General features: G+C 48.8%; 1 protein-coding gene across 4 annotated transcripts in view; it reads left to right on the top strand.

Moving 5' to 3' along the window:
- Positions 1-2,133: 2,133 nt before the first annotated feature.
- The window catches only part of LOC139273621 (zinc finger protein 530-like), an 84,710-nt gene continuing 78,923 nt past the window's right edge, over positions 2,134-7,920 (top strand). Inside the window, exon 1 of one of the 4 annotated variants that reach the window (XM_070890588.1) lies at positions 2,134-2,272. The gene's annotated coding sequence lies outside the window, so the exon portion shown is untranslated. Of the gene's footprint in view, positions 2,273-2,430; positions 2,450-7,920 lie in introns of those variants that run through there. The other 3 variants (XM_070890586.1, XM_070890585.1, XM_070890587.1) reach the window with 3 other exon arrangements.

Below are 7,920 nucleotides of genomic sequence, written 5' to 3'. Positions count from 1 at the left end.
AGTGTGAACTCGCTGGTGCTTCAGCAGGTGGGACGTATGCACCAATCCCTTCTGTTGTGTATCTGAAAAGCATGCACTCCCATGTTCCGCCACCAGGGAGCACATCCTCTGAAGTCCCAAGGGATCCCAGCATCCCTTGGGAGCACTGTATATAAGCCGGCCCCTAAGGCCTGTTCCTCACTCTGGAGTGTCTTAATAAAGACTGAGGTCACTGTTACTATAACCTCCCTATGTGCAGCCTCATCTGTGTTAAGAACACAATACCTTCCTGCAAACTGAGCAGGAGAACGGCATCTCCCCGGTGTGATTGTGTCGATGAGTTTCCAGCTCAGACAGGTAATTGAATTCTTTCCCACAGTCCCCACATTTCCACGGTTTCTCCCCAGTGTGACTGCGTTTGTGTTTCGCTAGGCCAGAGGATAGGCTGAATCCTTGACCACATACACAACACGTGTACGGTTTCTCCCCGTTGTCAACGCTGCTTTTTGCTTCCATAGAAACATAGAAAATAGGTGCAGGAGCAGGCCATTCAGCCCTTCTAGCCTGCACCGCCATTCAATGAGTTCATGGCTGAACATGAAACTTCAGTACCCCCTTCCTGCTTTCACGCCATACCATTCCATGTTATGTTTGATGATATTCAGGTCCCGATGAATAGACTGACCGATCGTAATGTGATGTAAATTTCCCGTCTACAACTCCTCCCTTTCTACTAACCTGTAAAATGAATATAAAACAGGTAAAAGGGAGTGTGAGAGAACCCCCAGAAAAACAATCACCATGAAAGCTGCTGGATTGTCACAAAAATCCAAACTGCGCACTAACTTTCTTCAGCGATATGGGGATCGGGCGGGAAAGTCAAATCGAAGATCAGCCATGGTCTTATTGACTGGTGGAGCAGGCTCGAAGGGCCGTATGGCTGACTCCTGCTCCTAATTCCTATGTTCTTATGGAAGGGAATCTGCCACCCAACCTGTCCCGTGACTTTTACCACCTAGAAGGAAAAGGGAACACCATCATCTGCAAGATCCCCTCCAAGTCACACACCATCCTGACTTGGTCATATATCACCATTCTTTCATCATCACTGGGTCAAAATCCTGGAACTCCCTCCCTAACAGCACTGTGGGAGTACCTTCACCACACGGACTGCAGCGGTTCAAGTAAGCGGCTCACCACTACCTTCTCCAGTATAATTAAGGATGGACAGTACATGTTGGCCTTGCCAGCGACGGTCACAGCCCAGAACAAATAAAAAATCTGTATATGTAAAATGGATTAAAAGTTTGTACAGTAATGCTTGTTCCTAAAACAAACTTGCATTGTGCGGACACAGGGTGTGTTTAACAATCTAATCTCCCCAGAAGCCGCCTCCCCGGACAGCCCCACATGGGCAATTGTTGGTCCCACTGGGCCCAGAGCCCACCTCCCTGGACAGCCCCACATGGGCAATTGTTGGCCCCACTAGACCCAGAGCCCACCTCCCCGGACAGCCCCACATGGGCAATTGTTGGTCCCACTGGGCCCAGAGCCCACCTCCCTGGACAGCCCCACATGGGCAATTGTTGGTCCCACTGGGCCCAGAGCCCACCTCCCCGGACAGCCCCACATGGGCAATTGTTGGTCCCACTGGGCCCAGAAGTACTGGGGGGGAAACCCAGCAGCTTCTCCTCCATCCCCACTCCCGCTCCCGCTCAAACTGCTGCAACACCTAGAGCCCCACAGGAGGCCCGAGAGCGCCCACCCCGGGACAGAGCGGCCGTCCCCCGGGTCCGTCACCGGGAGAAGGCCCCGCTCGGGGAAAGGCCGGAGCCGCAAGTTGTAGTTCGGGACCTGAGGCCCACAGCGGGTGTGTTGTCTCTCGGGCGGGGCCTGGGCCCGCACTCGGTGTGTGTGAAGCCCGCGGCCCCCCGGGGTTTATTAACCCGCTCCCTCCCTCCGTCCATCTCTCAGCCGCTGCCTTAGACATAGCCGCCCCATCACGCATGCTCAGCTCACACTGCCCGGCTGATTGACGGAAGCTCCGGGCCAATAAGAAGAGCGGGGGCGGGGCTAGAGGACCGAGCAAGCGGTTGGTCCTCCAACCAATCGGAGTGTGCGAGGGGCGGTGCTTGCGGCCGCGGCCCCCACCCAGTGAGCGGGGCTGAGCCGGATCTCCCGCATTGAGCATGCGCGGGCGGCGGCGGCGACAGTTGGTGGAGCCCGGATGATGTGGGACACGAGACGGTGGGTTGTCGGCGCGGGGCAGGAATTGGAGCCGCGAGTGGGGCAGGTGAGCTTCATAAACACCTGGTGCAGGGCCCAGGGCCCAATAACAGCCCAGAGGCTGAGCCCGGGTTTGTCCCGCCCGTGGGGACAGGGCCTCAGGCTCCCAGGGACACGGACACTAAATGCATTCTGGAAGGAAGAAAAATGGGAGGCATTCTCAACCAAATGGTCCAATTTAAAGGTGAACACAAATCTGTGAGGGGGCAGGATCAGCTGATCAATCTGTTAAAGCATTAATAGCAGTATAGAGCACAACAACAAGCTAATGATGCTCAACCTTTATCAGTCACTAGTTAGACCTCATATTGAGCATTTGCTCAATTCTGGGCACCACACTTTGAAAAGGACATCAATAATAACTTTCAAAACGATGAATGCTTCAAAGGGAAAATGTTCTAGTGCTTTGGGGTACGTGCAAGGAGCGGCTCTTTCAGTGAGTCGGACAGGCTTGGACCGATTGGTCTCCTTCGGTGCTGTATGATTCCCTGAAATGGTGACAGTCTGGGAGCATCTGTCTAAGATGGTGAAATGGCAAGGTGTTAGGGAGAGCCCATCACCAAAACAGGGAGATATTACAGATATATAGGGAGGGTCAGAGTGAATAAAAAGGTGACGAGAGCACAGACACCCAGACAGAGTCAGCGCCTTCGGGGAGGAGAGGGAGGGGAACCAATCTGTCAGATAATGCAATAATGAAGAAGAAAGCTGCAGACTGCAGGAAGATATCAATGGACTGGTCAGGTGGACAGAACAATGGCAAATGTAATTCAATCCACAGAAGTGTGAGGTAATGCATTTGGGGAGGGCTAACAAGGCGAGGGAATACACAATAAATGGTAGGACAATGAGAAGTGTAGAGGAACAAAGGGACCTTGGAAGGCATATCCACAGATCCCTGAAGGTAGCAGGAAAGGTAGATAAGCAGGCATACAGAATACTTGCCTTTATTAGAATACAAGAACAGGGAGGTTATGCTTGAACTGTATATAAAACACTAGTTAGGTCACAGCTAGAGTATTGTGTGCAGTTCTGATCACCACATTATAGGAAAGATGTGATTGCACTAGAGAGAGTACAGAGGAGATTTAGGAGGATGTTACCTAGACTGGAGAATTTTAGCTATGAGGAAAGATTGGATAGGCTGGTTTTTTTTTGAACAGAGGAGGCTGAGGGGAGACCTAATTGAGGTGTATAAAATTAATAAACCTATTACTCTTAGCAGAGGGTCAACAACCAGGGGGCATAGATTTAAAGTGGTAGGAGGTTTAGAGGGGAAATCTCTTCACCCAGAGGATGGTGGAGGTATGGAACCCACTGCCTGAAAGGGTGGTCGAGGCAGAAACCCTTGTAGCATTTAAAACAAACTTGGATATGCACTTGAAGTGCCGTGACCTACAAGGCCACGGACTAAGAGCTGAAAAGTGGGATTTGGCTGGATAGCTCTTTGTCGGCCGGCACGGACATGATGGGCTGAATGGCCTCCTTCAATGCTGTAAACTTCTGTGATTCTATGATGCTGTACTTACAGTGATGATGTTTGTAAATTATGAGAAATATAGAAGATTAAGGGGTGATCTAATTGAGGTGTTTAAGATGATTAAAGGAGTTGATGGGGTGGATGGAGAGAAACTATTTCCTCTGGTGAGGGAGTCCACAACAAGGGGACACAACCTTCAAATCAGAGCTCGGCCGTTCAGGGCAAATGTCAGGAAGCACTTCCTCACACAAATGCTGATTGGCTGTTCTCTTGTCTGGAGAGTCTAGAACTAGCGGTCATAGTCTCATGATAACAGATGGCCATTTAGGACTGAGATGTGACGAAATGTCTTTACTCAAAGGGTTGTGAATCTTTGCATTTCTCTGCCCCAAAGAGCTGTGGATGCTCAGTCGTTGAGTATATTCAGGGCTGAGATCAATAGATGTTTGGACAATAAAGAAATCAAGGGTTACGGGGATATTGCGGGAAAGTGGAGTTGCGGTAGAAGATCAGCCTTGATCTTATTGAATGGCAGAGCAGGCTTGAGGGACTGTTTAACCCACTCCTGCTCCTATTTCTTATGCTCTTAAAGCGTCGTGGAAATCTGGAACTCTTTTCCCCATAAAACGGAGGCTGGGGGCCAATTAAAAATTCCAAAACTGAGATTGATACCTGCTTCTTTAGGCAAGGGTGTTAAGGCGATGGAACCAAGGAAGGTAGATGGAGTTAAAATACTGATATAATTGAATGGCGGAACAGGCTCAAGGGGCTGAATGGCCTGTTCCTGTTCCAATGTTCTGACTAATAGCCTGTCGACACTCACTGTCAAGGACATTGGACACATGGGCTACCACATATTGGAGAGAAACTGGTGAGTGTAGTACTGAACCCAACCAGAGTCGGCACCTTCAGGGGAAGAGAGGGAGGGGAACCAGTGAGTGTGGAACTGAACCCAGCCAGAGTCAGCACCTACAGGGGAGGAGAGGGAGGGGAACCAGTGAGTGTGGAACTGAACCCAGCCAGAGTCAGCACCTTCAGGGGAGGAGAGGAGAGAAGGATAAAAAAGTAGGAATTTGTGCAATGTGCCTTGCTCTCTCCCTGGATCCTAAAACTACTGGCTCGCTCTTCCCCATCTGAAGTCTACAGGCTCTAAAGCCGAAGCTTGGTGACCCGCAGTCCTGACTCCTTGATTTACCTCCCCTTCTCTCCTCCTGTTTCCCCCTTGGTTGTGTTCCACACTCTGGGCCTTGGCCTTTCCCCGGGGATTCTCAGTATGAACAGGGGGATGTGTGATGAGACAGGATGTCCCAGCTCTCCACCTTTAAAGGGACACTGAGAGGACCCGCTGGGCTGAATGGCCCTGCTTTATGACATCACTGCAGTGCCTAGCAACCAACCTCCTTGAGCCCTGCTCATTATGGGCTGGGTTTAGCATTTGATGGGACAGTGTAGAGGGAGCTTTACTCTGTATCTAACCTGTGTTGCACTTGCCCTGGGAGTATTTGATGGGACAGTGTCGAGGGAGCTTCACTCTGTATCTAACCCGTGCTGTACCTGCCCTGGGAGTGTTTAAGAACATAAGAAATAGGAGCAGGAGTAGGCCATTTCGAGCCTGCTCTGCCATTCAGTAAGATCATGGCTGATCTGATCATGGACTTAGCTCCACTTCCCTGCCTGCTCCCCCTAACCCTTTACTCCATTATCGCTCAAAAATTTGTCGATCTCCGCCTTAAATATATTCAGGTGAATTTATAATGGGGAACAAAGAAATGGCAGACCAATTGAACAAATACTTTGGTTCTGTCTTCACGAAGGAAGACACAGATAACTTTCCGGAAATACTAAGGGACCGAGTGTCTAGAGAGAAGGAGGAACTGAAGGATATTCTTATTAGGCAGGAAATTGTGTCAGGGAAATTGATGGGATTGAAGGTCAATAAATCCCCAGGGCCCGATAGTCTGCATCCCAGAGTACTTAAGGAAGTGGCCCTAGAAATAGTGGATGCATTGGTGATCATTTTCCAACAGTCTATCGACTCTGGATCAGTTCCTATGGACTGGAGGGTAGCTAATGTAACGCCACTTTAAAAAAAGGGAGGGAGAGAGAAAGTGGGTAATTATAGACCGGTTTTCCTGACATCAGTAGTGGGGATAATGTTGGAATTAATTATTAAGGATGAAATAGCAGCACATTTGGAAAGCAGTGACAGGATCGGTCCAAGTCAACATGGATTTATGAAGGGGAAATCATGCTTGACAAATCTTCTGTAATTTTTTGAGGATGTAACTAATGCGAAGACAGAATATTATCTGAATGGCGGCAGATTAGGAAAAGGGGAGATGCAACGAGACCTGGGTGTCATGGTTCATCAGTCATTGAAAGTTGGCATACAGGTACAGCAGGCAGTGAAGAAGGCAAATGGTATGTTGGCCTTCATAGCTAGGGGATTTGAGTATAGGAGCAGGGAGGTCTTACTGCAGTTGTACAGGGCCTTGGTGAGGCCTCTCCTGGAATATTGTGTTCCGTTTTGGTCTCCTAATCTGAGGAAGGACGTTCTTGCTATTGAGGGAGTGCAGCGAAGGTTCACCGGACTGATTCCCAAGATGACAGGTCTGACATATGAGGAGAGACTGGATCAACTGGGCCTTTATACACTGGAGTTTAGAAGGATGAGAGATTCTCATAGAAACATATAAGATTCTGACAAAACAGGACAGGTTAGATGCGGGTAGAATGTTCCCGATGTTGAGGAAGTCCAGAACCAGGGGACACAGTCTTAGGATAAGGGGTAGGCTATTTAGGACTGAGATGAGGAGAAACTTCTTCACCCAGAGAGTTGCGAACCTGTGGAATTCCCTGCCGCAGAGAGTTGTTGATGCCATTTCATTCGATATATTCAAAGAGGGAGTTAGATATGGCCCTTACGACTAAGGGGATCAAGGAGAGAAAGCAGGAAAGGGGTACTCAGGGAATGATCAGCCATGATCTCATTGAATGGTAGTGCAGGCTCGAAGGGCTGAATGGCATACTCCACCTATTTTCTATGTTTCTATGACCCAGCCTCCACAGCTCTCTGGGGCAGAGAATTCCAAAGATTTACAACCCTCAGGGAAGAAATTTCTCCTCATCTCAGTTTTAAAATAAGGGGCCACCCATTTAAAACTATGTCCCCTCGTTTTATTTTCCTCTAAAAGTGGAAATAACCTCTCTGCATCCACCTTGTCGAGCCCCCTCATTATCTTATAAGTTTCAATAAGATCACCTCTCATTCTTCTGAACTCCAATGTGTATCGGCCCAGCCTACTCAACCTATCCTCATGAGTCAACTCACTCATCTCCGGAATCAACCTGTGAACCTTCTCTGAACAGCCTCCAATGCAAGTATTTCTTTCCTTAGATACAGCGACCAAAACATATGAAGGTTAAAATCACCCTTGATTATTGCTGTTCCTTTTTTACAAGTCTCCATCCAATCATGTAGCTACTATTAGGGGACTTAGAAACATAGAAACATAGAAAATAGGTGCAGGAGCAGGCCATTCAGCCCTTCTAGCCTGCACCGCCATTCAATGAGTTCATGGCTGAACATGAAACTTCAGTACCCCCTTCCTGCTTTCTCGCCATAACCCTTGATCCCCCGAGTAGTAAGGACTTCATCTAACTCCCTTTTGAATATATTTAGTGAATTGGCCTCAACTACTTTCTGTGGTAGAGAATTCCACAGGTTCACCACTCTCTGGGTGAAGAAGTTTCTCCTCATCTCGGTCCTAAATGGCTTACCCCTTATCCTCAGACTGTGACCCCTGGTTCTGGACTTCCCCAACATTGGGAACATTCTTTCTGCATCTAACCTGTCTAAACCCGTCAGAATTTTAAACGTTTCTATGAGGTCCCCTCTCATTCTTCTGAACTCCAATGAATACAAGCCCAGTTGATCCAATCTTTCTTGATAGGTCAGTCCCGCCATCCCGGGAATCAGTCTGGTGAACCTTCGCTGCACTCCCTCAATAGCAAGAATGTCCTTCCTCAAGTTAGGAGACCAAAACTGTACACAATACTCCAGGTGTGGCCTCACCAAGGCCCTGTACAACTGTAGCAACACCTCCCTGCCCCTGTATTCAAATCCCCTCGCTATGAAGGCCAACATGCCATTTGCTTTCTTAACCGCCTGCTGT

This window comes from Pristiophorus japonicus, chromosome 9 (assembly GCF_044704955.1).
Source record: "Pristiophorus japonicus isolate sPriJap1 chromosome 9, sPriJap1.hap1, whole genome shotgun sequence".
NCBI lineage: Eukaryota > Metazoa > Chordata > Chondrichthyes > Pristiophoridae > Pristiophorus > Pristiophorus japonicus.
This window is presented reverse-complemented; position numbering and strand designations above follow the sequence as displayed.